General features: G+C 34.7%; 1 protein-coding gene across 2 annotated transcripts in view; it reads right to left on the reverse strand.

The window, feature by feature from the left end:
* LOC127020493 (protein unc-13 homolog A-like) overlaps positions 1-15215 on the reverse strand; it is a 49061-nt gene that overhangs the window by 33081 nt on the left and 765 nt on the right. For both annotated transcript variants that reach the window (XM_050903122.1, XM_050903123.1), the window contains exons 2-3: positions 8660-8726; positions 2721-2750 (exon numbers count right to left, since the gene is read on the reverse strand). The gene's annotated coding sequence lies outside the window, so the exon portion shown is untranslated. The remainder of the gene's footprint in view (positions 1-2720; positions 2751-8659; positions 8727-15215) is intronic.

The following is a 15215-nucleotide window of genomic DNA, read 5'->3' on the forward strand; positions in this document are numbered from 1 at the left end:
GTTCAGAAAAGATTCTCAGCTTGCATGCATGTAACACATCCTTCATTAGCCTCCAGCATCCTACATAAGAAGCAACATTGACATATGGTTAAAAAAAGACTTTTTTTTTTTTTTAAATAGAACTACTGCCAAAATATACATATGAGACATAGCCAAGAACAGAGGTCATTTTTGAGCTGTCTGTTTTACCACAGGTCAATCAACCAGTCTGAGTTGGAGGGAAGCTGTCACTGTCTACGATAGGCTATTGAATGGGTTGCATCAAATTACACTGCAGTTAAAAAGTGTGAAGGAGAAGAGTTAGCTCTGTACATGCTGTATGTAGATCTTATCGATTAGGACTGACGATAATGTTTGACAAAAGAACTAAAGGATGTTATGTAATGGGAACTATTTTTTTTCAATAAACAAAATGAACAGTGATCAATGTTATCTATTTATTTTCTATAATTCAGTGCACCAGTCTTCTCAAACATGTCTTTGTTCTTACACTGAAAAAACCTGACAGAGTCAATACAGATTGAGAAGTGTGGTGACTTATTTGTGAGAAATGGTGTCAACAATGCGTGATTCACATACCATCCTATTGCTCATTCTGTGTAACTGAGGCAAACAAAACAAAATCTGCAAAATGTTTTGTAGTTGCACAATTTGTTTGTAGTTTGGAGACCTGCAAGTCAAGGTTTGAGAAATTTTCAAAAGAACTCTCCATTATATCACTTGGCTGAAGAATAGCAACCTACAATGTTTAACTCCAGCCATTTTGAGCACCACATCTATATCTATGTTTAAATAAAAAATACAACAAACAACCTCCCCCCAAATTAACACTTATATCCTTTAAATGAAGCCGTAACTGACAAGATGGAGACTTTAAGATATATTTTTAGGGGTAGTCTGTTTCATTGTTCTATTATCTTCATATTCATCTCTATAATTTCTTCCCCATTTGAAAATTTCATGTTCCTATGTATCATGCCATGTGATCAAACCTAACCACCTTCTATCTTTCCCCAGCTCCTTTTCTAGCACAAAAACTGAAGAAATTTCAGACTGCCTGCATTATCATTTTCTTGCCTGGAACCTTATCTTCTGCCTTTTAAAATAGCTGTTTCTCCAGTACTTCCTTGACCTCTTTGGCTCTTCTCCGGATCTAAATGTTACCTTTCAGCACTTTACCACTAATCACCTTCCTCAGATTTCATGAGTTATGTCAAGTAAGAAAATGTAGAAACTCTGTCTTCTAAATAACTGCAAATATGTAACCTCCTTGAAGAATAACAGTGTTAAGACTGAATATTATTACAATACCCTGGTAGTGGAAAGGAGCTGTAAATTTTGCTTAATGACAAGAAGCTTTGTTTCCACAAAGCCATTATTGCAGCTCCCAGCCCTTTGGCTGTCAAAAATGGAGGGACCTAGTGCAACTTTTTGTGAAAAGAAAAAGGGAGGCTATCCCCTTGCTTATATCTTCAGCTTTCAACCCAAAACAGAGCACAGCAACTTCATGGCAGCTTACACAAAGTAGTAAATTAACCACAGGAGAATCCCAGATTTTTGAGAAACAAGCAGGTATCTCAATACTGCTCTCAGTCATACCTACATAATTTTTCTGCCCAAGAAAACAGAGCCAATTATCAGAGAATACACCATTCGAACTTTATTGCCATTACTTATGGCATTAGCAAGTCTTCAACAGCATTCAAAGGAAAATTAAAATTACTTAACTTTTATCAAATAATTATTTTTGATAATCATCTTTTGTAAATTATCACCTCTTTTGAGTACCAGCAAAATACAGGATTTGCTGAAGCTTGCAGAACATTTTTCTGATTGCATTAGAATTTCATTGAAAGATGATTCTTCAGTCTATACTTCATACGCATACTTCACAGCCTACTGTGAAGAATGACTACTTCACAGCGAGTTAGAAGAATCATGTTCCCAGAAAGCAGCTTAACCTGTGCTAGTTCATGTTACCTTTCTTTAGTCCAGATAACTTTAAACGATTTGCAGAGCTTGCTTAAATGTATTAGCCAGACACCTACTGGCAAATTTTGCTGCATCGATTAGGTTGTATACCAACTTCTCCTGAGAACTAGTAATTACAAAGATCTTGAAGGCTATAATTTATAGTCTACCTATGTGTGAGAAATCTCTGGCTGAGTTTGGACTTTCTTTTCCACTCTGGCTAAACTTTGGTCCTGGAGGCAGACTTACAGAGTTCTGGGCAGCTTGATTTTGCTCATATTTATTGCCTAGGGCCTATACCTGATCTCTATAACTGTCCATCAGTACCGCCCATCTGTATTTCCTCACTGGGAAAATTCAGACACCATCTCCTCCCTGCCCTGGTGAAGCTAAAATCCTGCACTCTCTTTATATGAAAAATAGTTTCTCTTGACTGATGACCTATTTAGGTCATCAAATTATGTAAAAATTCTTTCTAGTGGAAATATCTTTTAAATACCACTAGTTTGAGAGACAATAACTATTAATAACTGAAAATTACAGATTGTCTGAGGCCACAATCTTGTTTGTTAATTTGATCTTTAAAATATACGTTTATTTTTTAACTCTTTCCTCATTCATTTGTGCTGAACTGTTGATGAAATGCATGCAAGTAGTCCCAGGCTTAAATGATTCTTTAGTGTGATACGCACATGCATGCCCAAGAAATAAAAGTGTAAAGCATAAATTAAAAGGGAAATCAGACTTACCAGCTGCTTTATGCAACCTTCCTTTTTTCACTATTAAAAAAAAAAAATTATTATCAGATAATACCTTAACAATACTTGCCAATAAATTTCATGAAAAAAAAAAATCTAAGGGATTTCTATGGTATAAAAAACCTCAATCAAAAATGAAAACAAGTACTCTTAAAAAAAACGTAAGCACCATTGCGATAAGCTAATATGATTACTCGGAATTCTTTGGGAAAGAAAACATGTGGAAAGTCTTTGCAGCTTACAGAAACCTAGCAAATACATGGATACAACACAAAGGGCAGAATGGAGACCAGGTGACCAGGAAGGGTAGTATACTATCCATCACCTCACAATGCTAGTTCAAAATTCTTCTCAATAATAGTCACAGAAGGCTCACAGACTTCATATAATCTAAAGTAGCTTCTATCATCTTACAAAGAATCCTTTATTAAATTTTATTTACTCTGTCTATCAGAAAAGACATATTGCAATAAACACCTTACCAATTAAAGAGTGAACATTTCAAATCCTGACTTTGTTCAACAGGCTTAAGTTCCATGCTATGGTATCACTTGATTAATGAAAAATGCCCTGAAGCTAGTAGGATTGTGATTCAGATAGTCATCATAATTATGAAAAATCTAACCTGGTCATCATTTTGTATCAAGTGTCTGACTACTAAAGTTCATTGAATTTAGACTTTTAAACAACGTAATTAAATATTTCTAAATTTTCCTGCCATATCAATGCACGTAAGACAGTTCAGTTCAATTTCAATGAAACATCACTGCAGTCCTACAAAAATTAAACCTGCTGTAAGAATATACTTATGTATATCATATATTTCACTACTATACTTAGGACCTAGTAATTGCAATAAAAAGCTAAATATTGAATCCACAACTTTACACTGAAAAGGTTCCCAAAATCTTGTCATTGTTTCCCAATTCCCTTCCCACTTGCCTAACTTCACCTACCTTCCTTTTCCTTGCTTTCATCTATCCCTTAACATCCCTAAGCATTCTATAGAATTGCATCATATTTGCAGAATGTCTATCTGACAACCTGAATAATTCCATCATGTCTCACTGAGAAAGCTTTCACTTTCAACCCAAATGGGAAGAGACCAAACTGTCGCTGAGCCGCAAGCAGAGTCCAAACACTGCAGCAGTTCAACTGCACTGCAAGAGTGCAGAATTTACACACTGCACTTACTTGTCTTCCCTTGAAGGCAGTACTGCAAGAAATATTCTCATCTACTTAAATGAGCAATGCACATCTGCAGTCTATGAAGTTGCTTTTTATAGCCACCTACTAAATAATTGTCACATTGGTGAAGGAGCTTGCATGATAAGAAAAACTTACCTTTTACAGAGAGAAGTTCCATTCCAGTAGAAAAATATTTTAAAGAACATAAATTGAAATTAAGCTTTTTTTAGAAACGAGAAAAAATTAGTTTGGCTTGAAGACTAAATTACTCTTTTCCTCCTGTTTCCTCACTGCAAGTGTGTTTCGCTTTTCCTGCATGCTCCTCCCATGTTTCACATGGAGGAAAGCCAGCCAATTGATGGAGCAGTGAAAGACCAATGACAAATTCTTTCTCCCTCTATACACACTCTGAGATGGAAGAGGAAAGGAGAAATATTACAACTGTTTCCTCACCCTTATTTCCTCAACTTCTATCTGCTGTATGCAGCTGTCTCTAGTCTAAACACATTTCTGAATGCCATCTTTGCCAGCAATAACAAACTCAGTGCAACTATTTTATTAAGAACGTACTTTGGGAGTTGTTAAACTTTGATTTTAATACTTGCAAAGCATCTGAAGTGGAATACAGAAGGTTTATTTCTTTTTTCTTTAACGCAGACTCACATAGTTAGAACTTATTTTACTGTATTAGCTATAGCTAAGCATAAGTAGGCTTAATTTTCTAAAATAAAGTGTGAATAAATGTTGCAAAAAAAGACAAGCTGAATTTTAATACACTTCATGAATTTCTAATTCTATTGCAGCACTTTGTTGGATAGTAAATATTATCATGCAATGTTAAAATATTTACAACAATACTGAAAAACACTGAAATCATTATAAAAACTGGTGTTTATGACTATTTGTTTAGATTAATACTGGGGTTTATTTTTTTTGTTTTTAATTGTGGTTAATAGTATATATATTTCCACAGACATGTAACATTTTACTTTTTAAATTTTTCAGTCTCCATCACATTATAATGTAGCCTTTGGTCTTAGGTCTTAAATTCAAGTAGGGGGTTGTCCATGGAGCAGAGGGGAGTGCATATGTCTTCTGAGCTCAGCAGTGGCTCTCTGCAGTTCCAAGAACTTGGGTCTGGATGATGGCCAAATCTCAAAAGAGGTGAGAGCTGAGACTGTTTAGCCTGGATAAGAGAAAGTTTGGGGAGGTTGCATAGGTTTATCAATGTTTAAATACCTGATGGGAGGGTGTAAACAAGACTGACTCTTCTCCTTGTTGCCTAATAACAGGTGAAGAGGCAATGGGCACACATTGAAGCTCAAAATTTCACCTGAACATAAGAAAAGTCATTTTTAATGTCAGGGTAGTTTAACACTGAAATAGGTTGTCCAGAGAGGATGTGGAGTCTTTGTCCTTGGAGATACTCAAAACCTGACTGGACACAATCCTGGGTAACCTTCTCTTGCTGACTCTATTTTTAAGCAGGGATGTTGGACTAGATGATCTTGAGAAGTTCCTTCCTTGTGATTTTGTGATAGCCCACAAGATCAAAAATCTGCTAAGTGTGACACCGAAGAAAATTCAGTGCAGGATTTCATGTAAGTCTACAGTCACTCTACATAATGTGTAGTCTTTATTTTTTTTTTCCCCCATAGAAGTGTCTAGTACTTACGTTGTTTTAGGATCATGCTACTATGTCCTAATGTGAAGTTGTTAACATGTTACTTTTTAGTCTTGTGGTTTACATTAGTATATTTGCATATCTCTCTTCTGAATTCTATTTATTCTGAACAAGTCTCCCACAGCAGTCTGATAGTCTTAGAGAGCCAGGTTTCCACCTTATGCAAGCAATGGAGTTCCACTGAAGTTAACAGAGCTAGTCTGGTATGCACTGGCTGAGAATCTGATCCCAAGTGTGCATTTGGGTCAAATGAAAAAAATATTTACTTGGAACAAAAATCTAATCACTGCTGACTTAAGGTTCAGTAAATAGAGTCCACAGTAATCCTTAGCATGAGTCGAAGTTACACAGCTGCATCTCTGTATCCTTCTGAAATTGTGCTCCTCTTCCTTTCTTCCACTCATCTTCTCAGATATCAGGGTCCTTCCTGTGGAATACTGATTTTCTCCTTAAATCCTTGAGTTCCAGCAGCAACAGCAGTCATTGTGGTTCATTTACTTTACTGTGATGTCATGACTGTTTCTTACATATGCAACTGGGAAAGATGTTACAACTTTATGGTAGGAAATATGCAGAGAATACTTGAACATAGGCAGAAGGTCACTGTGGACTGAGAAAAGGGCATGTGCAAATGCTCTTTCATTTGGAAAAAGCATTTATTATATTTAACAAAAGAATAATGAAAAGCACTGAGCTGGAACAAGCTGTCAAGATGGTGTTTGGCTAAAAGGCATAAAAGTAGAAGCTGCAGTACAACATGCATGTTTCACAAACTGATAGTTTCAGTACCTCAAGTAAATATCCTATTACTTAGTCATGCCTTCCCCAATGTTCTCCCTTTTCCATATTACTATTTCTTATTTAGTGCCTGATATTACATTTCAGTCCCATAAGTTGACTTCTATTAAAAGGTCCCAACACTGCAGATTTATATGCAGAATTAAGAATTTAGAAAAAAAGAAAAAATTTTTCAAAATTTATTGAAAAAAGAAAAATGAATTGTTTACATTGCATTTTTATCTAAATTATATCAAAACTGTCTATACTTTCACTCCACTCTATTCAATAGAGGAGAGTAATGAGGTACAATGCTGTTACTAAGGATGTGTCACCTGATACCTCACACTGTAGTGTCAGTGATCTGCTTCCAAAAGATGTATGTAATTATTTTTTCAATCCAAGTTCTCAACTGATATAAGGAGGATATGATTCTTTTCATTTGTGAGCTTACTTTTTTTAGTGAGAATCTGCTTTTTTTTTTTACTTCTCTTTCCTTATATGAATTTGTATAGCACATATTAGTAAATTGAAGCCTGCCACTATCTTTCAGTTAATTCATCAAAAGCAAGGCGATTTCAGTCTGATGATTTACCTACTTGGCATTAAAACTACATATTGTTCTTCTCAGGAATTTCCTCCTCTACAGGATGTTTGTAATGCAACAACTATGGTCATGAACTCATAGATTTTAATATAATATGTTGCAAAAGGAAAACAAGGAACAGAGCACATTTGAATACTGATTGCAAAAACATGTGGAAGATAACCTCTCAACTTTGACAGGAAAATGAAAACACAGCCTATGCTGTTTTAAGATATCTGAGTTGTAGAAGAGAATATTAAAAAATAAACTTGGTGGGAAAAAAACTAGCCAAATTTCAATTGATATTACAAATACAGAGTGTAGGAGCAGTTTCCTTGCATCTTCTACATTACTATCTGTGAACATTATGAACCCATCTTTTCTTGGCTACTTTTATGCTGACCTATGTGTATTTTTAAGAACTTTTGACCTTGGAACACCAACATTTTAACTATCTTTCTTCTGAAGTTCTCCCCTTAAGAAAAGGAATTTGCTCCTTTGCAAATTAATATAGTGAGTGAAATTTTCAGCTGATCAACATTCATCAGTATCTCCTTACACTAGCACATGAAGAAACATGCCAGTCTCCTCAGAAGACTAGGAGATAAACTGGTTTTTTGCCTTCCCCTTCAAGTCAATCATTGGCTTAAAATGAGAGCTAGTGGGAGAAGATTTTTGTCTGTTATGGGAAAAAAATACACACTTCAGATCAAATTCAAAGATAAACAGCTATAGTATCATTATTGTGATCATAGTAATACAGAAAGCTGAAACCAATGAGAAGGAATTCAACCAGGAAAGCAAGGGAAAAAAAAATAAAAATCAGTTTTTCCAGCCAGTTCATTTCTACCTTTCAGAAATATAGATTCTGCATCCCCAGGTGTATACTATAATTTTCAGTAGACTCCATAAGTGATAAAAGATAGAAATAATGAACTCTGTAACAAAATATGCTATCAAGAGATACATCATCAAAGCGACAGTATAAGCAGAAAATCAATCAGCTGATTTCTGACCCTGAGAAACTATGAGCAATATTGAAGATAGGAACTACAAATTAGATCAGTTTTGTCCTTGCCTCCAAAAGATAGGCACAACTATGGCTAGGGATAATAGGTGATGTGTTCTGGGCTTCACAAGAATCACCTTGATAAATGAGTTCAATGCACTCCATTTACCCTTTTCCAACAGGAAACAAAGGGCCCTCCTTCAAGGTGTTATGTGTTATTAACCACCAAGCACGTAGATACATAGATATTTCAATAAAATTTGTGTTATTAATCTCCAAAACTGTAGTGAAAGGTCAAGCCGCAGCAATATAAAAATCCTGAAGTTTTAACACAAAGAAAAATACAATGACTTGTCATAGATTCATATTCCACCTGTTATATTTGTGATAGTCACAGGAGCTAGCAGGTTACTAGACTAAAAATAGACTTCTCAGGTTTTTCTTATTCTATTAAAGAAAAGTGGTATTTCAACTATAAGTGCCACAAATTTCTAAGTTCTGAATAACTGAATACCTGGAGTTAATCAGAAAACTGTATCATTTTTAATTTGGTCCTAAGCTTTAGGAAAAATAGATTATTCAGTCCACATTAGCCTTAAGGTTTTTGTGTACAAATTTTGCATGTCACTTCACATCTCTTCTTCCTTGACTCCAATTTCATAAAGACTCAAAAAATTATCACTTACCTGTCTTATGAAAATAGTGTTGGAATTAACATCTGTACAGTGCTTTGGGATCTTCTCATTAAGAATGCTATGAAAAGAAAGATGAATATTTTTACTATTTTACACAAACAGAAACTGAATATGTACAAACCAGTCATTGTACCACTACACTAACTGGGAAGAGGATCACCTACTTCTGATTACGGTCCTTACGTTTGGGTACTATTCTGCCCCCACTGTGACCTGTCTCTTCAATGATGGAGTCATTTGGACCACTGAAGTCACATGCCCCAGAAAGCATGCCCACTTTGTATAGCAAGACAGATCAGAAAAAGCTACCTTAAAGCAAAGAAATATAAATCTCAAAGAAAAAATTATTTTTTTAGAATCTATTTTAAGTTAACCAAGATTTTCTAAAGTTTTTATTTTGTTGTTAGCAGCTCTGCTCATTGGTATGATTTCTGTAAAATTGCTTGCTGCCACACAAAAATTAAACTGTGCTCATTATGATTAAGGAGGAATAAGCTTCAAAAGATACTTAGTTCATCAGAGGCCCAAACAAACATTTCTAAGTAACTGATTGTTAAAAGTGCAGATGTTTTCCAGTCTCTTGCATCTCTGTTCCCATGTTCTTACGTAGTCTTAGCTGCCTTCTTGACTACTTTTATTTTACATTTAGAGACACCTAGTGGCTCGAGTCTGATTTGCTCTGGAAAACACCAATGATTTCTCATTTCCAAGAGAACTTTGGATGTTTTCAGGTCTTATTTATCTCTTAAAACACAGCACAGTAAACATCTGACTTTACAAAAAAAAAGTACTAAAATACAGAGTTGTATTTCATAGTACACATGAAATGTTTGAGATGACAAAAAGTATTTCATCCCTTTTTTCTTGATTGAAATACACGCCTGAAGAGTAAACATATCCTGTATTTTTTTTAAGTTACCATAGAAAATGTACCTTGATTTTTTTCTTCAGAACTTTCAATTTTATTCATCTTATGCACCAGATCTGTTACTTTGGCCTCTGTATCTCTTCCTAAACATAAATCTCAAAGACGCCATTTTTCATCATTTCATGTATGTTTGTACGCATACAATCATCCCTCTGAATTTGTGATTTAGTGGAGTGCTTGGACCTAGCTGGCTTTCTTGGTGTCAGTGGAATTGCTCTATATGCAAAAAAAGGTGGCAGAATGAAGCCCCTACCAAGAAATTAGGTAAGGCTGAGTAATTCTTTCATCTCCACTCTTAAATGAAAAAATGTTTCTAAGCAAACAGACTAACAGTCTTAGTTTGACTATTCTGTGATTTAGCAGAATGTTTTCTAACCCAGTCAGCCCTGGTAATCTTATGAGTCTACAATTAGTTACATATGCTGCAAATTTAATGTGCCTTTTCTCAATGCTTTCAAAAATTCTCCATTCCTGGGACACTCAATGATTGCATTTAACCTGTATGAGCTCTGTACCCGTATTTTTGAAATTGTAATCCTCTCTTCAGCTCACTTTAAAATATTTGTATTCAAGAAAAGCCATGGAACCATAGTGGAAATCAAAAAGTATGAGATATCTTTATTTCCTGTATCTCTGTTTAATGAACGTATAGGAAATGCTTAAATGAATATTTCTAAAATATCTGTAATAGCTCAGCACTTTCAGGCTTTTCTTTCAAAAAATCACTTTATACCCTAAAGCCACACTAAATATATATTTACCAGAAACCCAAATATTTCCTAACCTGCTTCTGTAGAAAGACAGAATAGGTAATTTCTTTCTCCTGGATTCTCATGTCCCACAAAAGTAAGAAGTGAGGAACTCCTAGAAGCAAACATAGCTGCCATAATTTCCTACATTATATGGTCTTACAGGAGCAAGAATACTGGAAAAAGTGTGGTCACGATTCTTACTATGAGGAATCCTAAAATTGGGAAAAATTGTTACAAAAATTCCCTTATCTTTTTCCCTTAAAAATATAATTTAGTATTCCACACTTTTCCTCAGAAAAACACGAAGAACAAAAACTAAACCCATTTTATGCAGATAAGCTTGCAAAGCAAATGTGGAGTGAGTAATTACAGCAAGGAAAAAGCCTTTAAAAATATTTACGAGGACAAAACAAGCAGGTTACTTCTACAAGCTTAAAATGTAGTTAAACTGCAATTCAACAATAACAAATCACATTTTTGCATTCTGAGCAAAATTAAGCAGTTAAGATTTAACTTTCCCCCCTGTTTTCACTTTGCTCCCTCTAGCGTCTCAAAGGGTATATTACATCCCTTTATCATTACAATAAATAAGCAAAAACGTACTTATTACTCATATTTTAAAATTAATAATATTGTGAAACTACTCTATTGTTGGACCTAGTGGCTACAGTATTATTATTTTCTGGAAAAAACCAATAAAGTACAGTTTGTAAATCCAGTAAGACAGACATTAAGAGATTGAATTCTGTATTAAAATACACTGCCTTGTTTTAATTCCAGAATGTAAAAAGTACAGACTTATCTCACCCTTTTATCCGATAGCAATTTGTGAAATTGCATTTATTCTCATAAAAGCACTGATTTAATCAACAGCATTCTTAAGTCTCCAGAAGTATATCCAATGGTGAACATACCCATAGCTTATCTTTGCAAAACAATAGCTCCATTGACATGAAACATGACATTTTTTCATCAATGTCATCACATTATACATAAGATAATACAATAAATTCTCAGTACTTGACAACTATCCCCTAATGTAATCTCAGCTAATGCTGTTTCATGTTTCAGTATGTGACATCTGTCAACAATGTTGTTAACCACTAATTGCTCTTATTCATCTCAAAAACATGCCTTGATTGCTAATTGAGGCCAGATAAATATTTTAGTTTATTGAAGTTACTTTGCTGCTCTTCAGATGAAGAGGAAAATCCTTAAAAGGAGCTGAAGAGAAGAAAGCTGGAGAAATTAATTATTGGATGACAATAATCACAACAGAGACTGAACTTATTATATGGTCTGAATGGTTAATAAATTAGTGAGCAGACATTATTTTTAGTGAGAAATAGGAATGTACAGGTACCTACACAATCCCAGATCATAAGAAACAGGCTCAGATTTTTACATTTATAAAAGATTTTTCCAAAGTTTTTTTTTTTTTTAAGTGCTTTTCATCAATAGATTTCAAGGCTTTTCATAATGGAAGTAAATCTCATGCTTATTAAATTACAGATGGGGAAAATAAAACACTGACAGGGAAAATTAGCCACACAATGTCTTCAGGTAGACCAGTACGCAAGTCTGCAATGCAACATGGCATTTCTGAATCTAGCACTAGCTCACCAAGCCAAAATAAATCCTCTTCAACAAAAGAATCTGAAAAATACTTCACAAAACCTCATTTTACCCCTTCTGTTACAAATAATTACGTTTGGATAAAACAAGATGAAGTGGTCTGCGTGTCAGACCAAAAATTAGGAAAAGAACTAGAATTAGAATGCAAACTTTCTGTAACAGCATGTGAAAGTAATGCCCAAAGAATACAACTAGCAACTGATGACTGTAGCTTTGATGCAGAAAGTTCATTTTTTAAAAGAAGTCGTATTTTCTTCAGAAGAGATTCTTCCCATGCCTACATCGTCCACTGTCTACACCCTTTTCCTTTGTGTACATCTTCATCTGTGAACTGCCCTTGACTCCCTTGTGGAGATCCAACAGTCCAGGACAGATCTCCTTTTCCTCCAACAGAAAGAAGTGATCTCTGTTGAGCTCAAGAGTGTGACCAGTTTGAATTACTTCTCTTTGTGCATATTCTCCCTTTCCTTACTAGTTGTCAGGTGTGATATTTCAACTTGTGATACATTTAACTTGGACTATGACTCTTTATGGATTTCAATTCAAGAATATTCTGTAAACATCACAAGTTATTAATAAAAAGTATTTTGAGCCAAGGTAATTCTTATAGCTTGTTTTTGTATGCAAACCCAGCTAATATCATAGCAGGCAGCCTGATAAGTCTGTGTTCATTCTGTTTTTCCCATAATGCAGGTTCTTGCCAAGAACCAGTACCACAGAACAGGGAAATATATGCAAATACTTAATCTTTGTAATTTTATCTTCCTGTATGGGTGTTGTCTTTGCCACATTTTCAACTTAATGTGTATATGTATTTTTACTTATATAAAAATATTAAAGTTTTTACATTAAAAAAGTCACTGATCATCATAAAAATAATTAAAGGATCAAATCTTTAACCTCATGGAATCACTTTTCATACTACTGCTATGGTCTATATGGGATTTGACAGCAGCATGCAGTGATTCTTTGCTCAAGAAGATAATGAGATGGCTAAACCAGGGATAGTGAGAAAGGAACACAGTGAAGGAGCATTTCACAGGAAAAGAAGAGAGATAAACCAGAATTCTGTGAACCTGATCATCATATCAACGCTTTCAGAAATAACACGCAAAAGTTATGGTAGTGATTCCAATAATTGGTTTGTTCTCATACTTAAGGGAAGGCCATTTTTTGGCATTATTCCGAAAATCCTAGATTCTGTTCTTGAAACATGCATCAAAATCTCACTTTAATTTCTTAAAAGAAATTACAACAAAGAGTTCCCAAACCTTGAATAAAGTTACCTTAAAAATCTTGGGATATCTAAAAACCATGCAATTTATTTTTAGAACAAATTCATTATTTTTAAAAGAATAGTGATATGTGAATAATACAATTTTCAGCAAAAGACTTATTGCCTACACTGTGATTTGAAATTTGTCTTACCTGAGTACTTTTGACATAACTTACATCAGTGTAGCTTGAGATATAGTGGTAAATCAATTTGGTTATAATGGTACACATTTGTATGTGGGCATTTTATACTGGCATACATCTGGTTTCTAGCAGTTTGGTACAAGTTAAATTATTTTTAATTAAAGTTAAATTGTATACACAAAACTGCTGTAGGTTTGGGAAATCTGTTCAACATCACCCCTATTAAAATAGTGCAGAAAAACATACTTTGTGTTAAGCCACTACTGTAAAAATGCTATTTTAATGATTTACCTATTTTAGCTCTGTAGCAGTTCAATCGCTCTTTCCAAAGCGTATTATTAAAATGAAAACTTTACACAAATATTATACAAGGTATGGGGGGGGTTATTTTTAGGTAGGACCAGTGCTTTAAAGAAGAAAATGTATAATTTGGGATACTACCACATCCACCTTATATTAAAACTTTCATCATTTGCAACAGATGAAAAGATATTGCGTGGTTTAACCCCAGTCAGCAACTCAGGACCACGCAGCCGCTTCCCCCTCCCCCCTCCCAGTGGGGTGAGGAGGAGGAAAGGGAAAAAAAAAAAGTAAAACTCATGGGTTGAGATAAGAACAGTTTAATAACTAAAGTAAAATATAATACTAACAATAGTAATAACAAAATATAATAATAGTAATGAAAAGGAATATAACAAAAAAAGGAAGGGGGGAGAGAAAAAAAACAGTGATACACAATGCAATTGCTCACCACCCACTGACCGATGCCCAGTTAGTTCCCGATCCGCGCCTCCTGGCCAACTCCCCCCTGTTTATATACTGGGCATGATGTTCCATGGTATGGAATACCCCTTTGGCTAGTTCAGGTCAGCTGTCCTGGCTGTGCTCCCTCCCAGCTTCTTGCACACCTGCTTGCTGGCAGAGCATGGGAAACTGAAAAGTCCTTGGCTTAGATAAGCGCTACTTAGCAACAACTAAAACATCAGTGTGTTATCAACATCATTCTCACACTAAATCCAAAACACAGCACTGTACCAGCTACTAAAAAGAAAGTTAACTCTGTCCCAGCCGAAACCAGGACAGCTATGTATTTTTAAACACAATGCTTCAATTTATGGAGACTAGGAATGAAACAAAACCACTTGTTTTTTTGGGATAGTTCTTAATATCTGAAAGTATAAGTAGTATATATGATACATATAGCTTTCATAACCAGTATTTTTAATGTGCATCTGTAAGTGTATTTAAATGGTATTAATATGTGTACTACTTTTATGGCATGATTTATTTTACAAGGTAACATATATGGTGTTGAAAGACAAAATAGAAATCACACAGTTTCATGACCCTCTCTGAGCATAAGATGCAATTAAGGTCTTTGGAGTGACCTTCCCTTTGTGTCAAATTGTGCTAAAATGTATGTGACAGTTTTTCTTATGGAAACCTCCATGTATCGATGATTAAGGAGAGGCTGTCAAAATCATTTATTTAGGTTCACAGGCAGAATTCACAATTCACATGAGGTGCCAAAAAGCACAAGCAATATCTAGTTTATCCATTAGGATACTTGGTCTCATACAATTATTTCACTTTCTTGATAAGCATCTTTTGACTAAAAAAAAACTTTAGCTGAGGTTCCAGTTATCAGTATTGACTTTAAAGGGCCAGTGTTCATATTTTCTGAGAAAAATAATATGGTTTTTAAAGTAAGTTGACTGGTATCATCTCATATTGCTTTCAGTATGGTTACTACTAAAATCCCCAGAAACAATCCCAGAAAAGAGGTTCCTCTTTAAGTTTTCACCTAAGATAC

The sequence above is a fragment of the Gymnogyps californianus genome, chromosome 11 (genome assembly GCF_018139145.2).
Source record: "Gymnogyps californianus isolate 813 chromosome 11, ASM1813914v2, whole genome shotgun sequence".
NCBI lineage: Eukaryota > Metazoa > Chordata > Aves > Accipitriformes > Cathartidae > Gymnogyps > Gymnogyps californianus.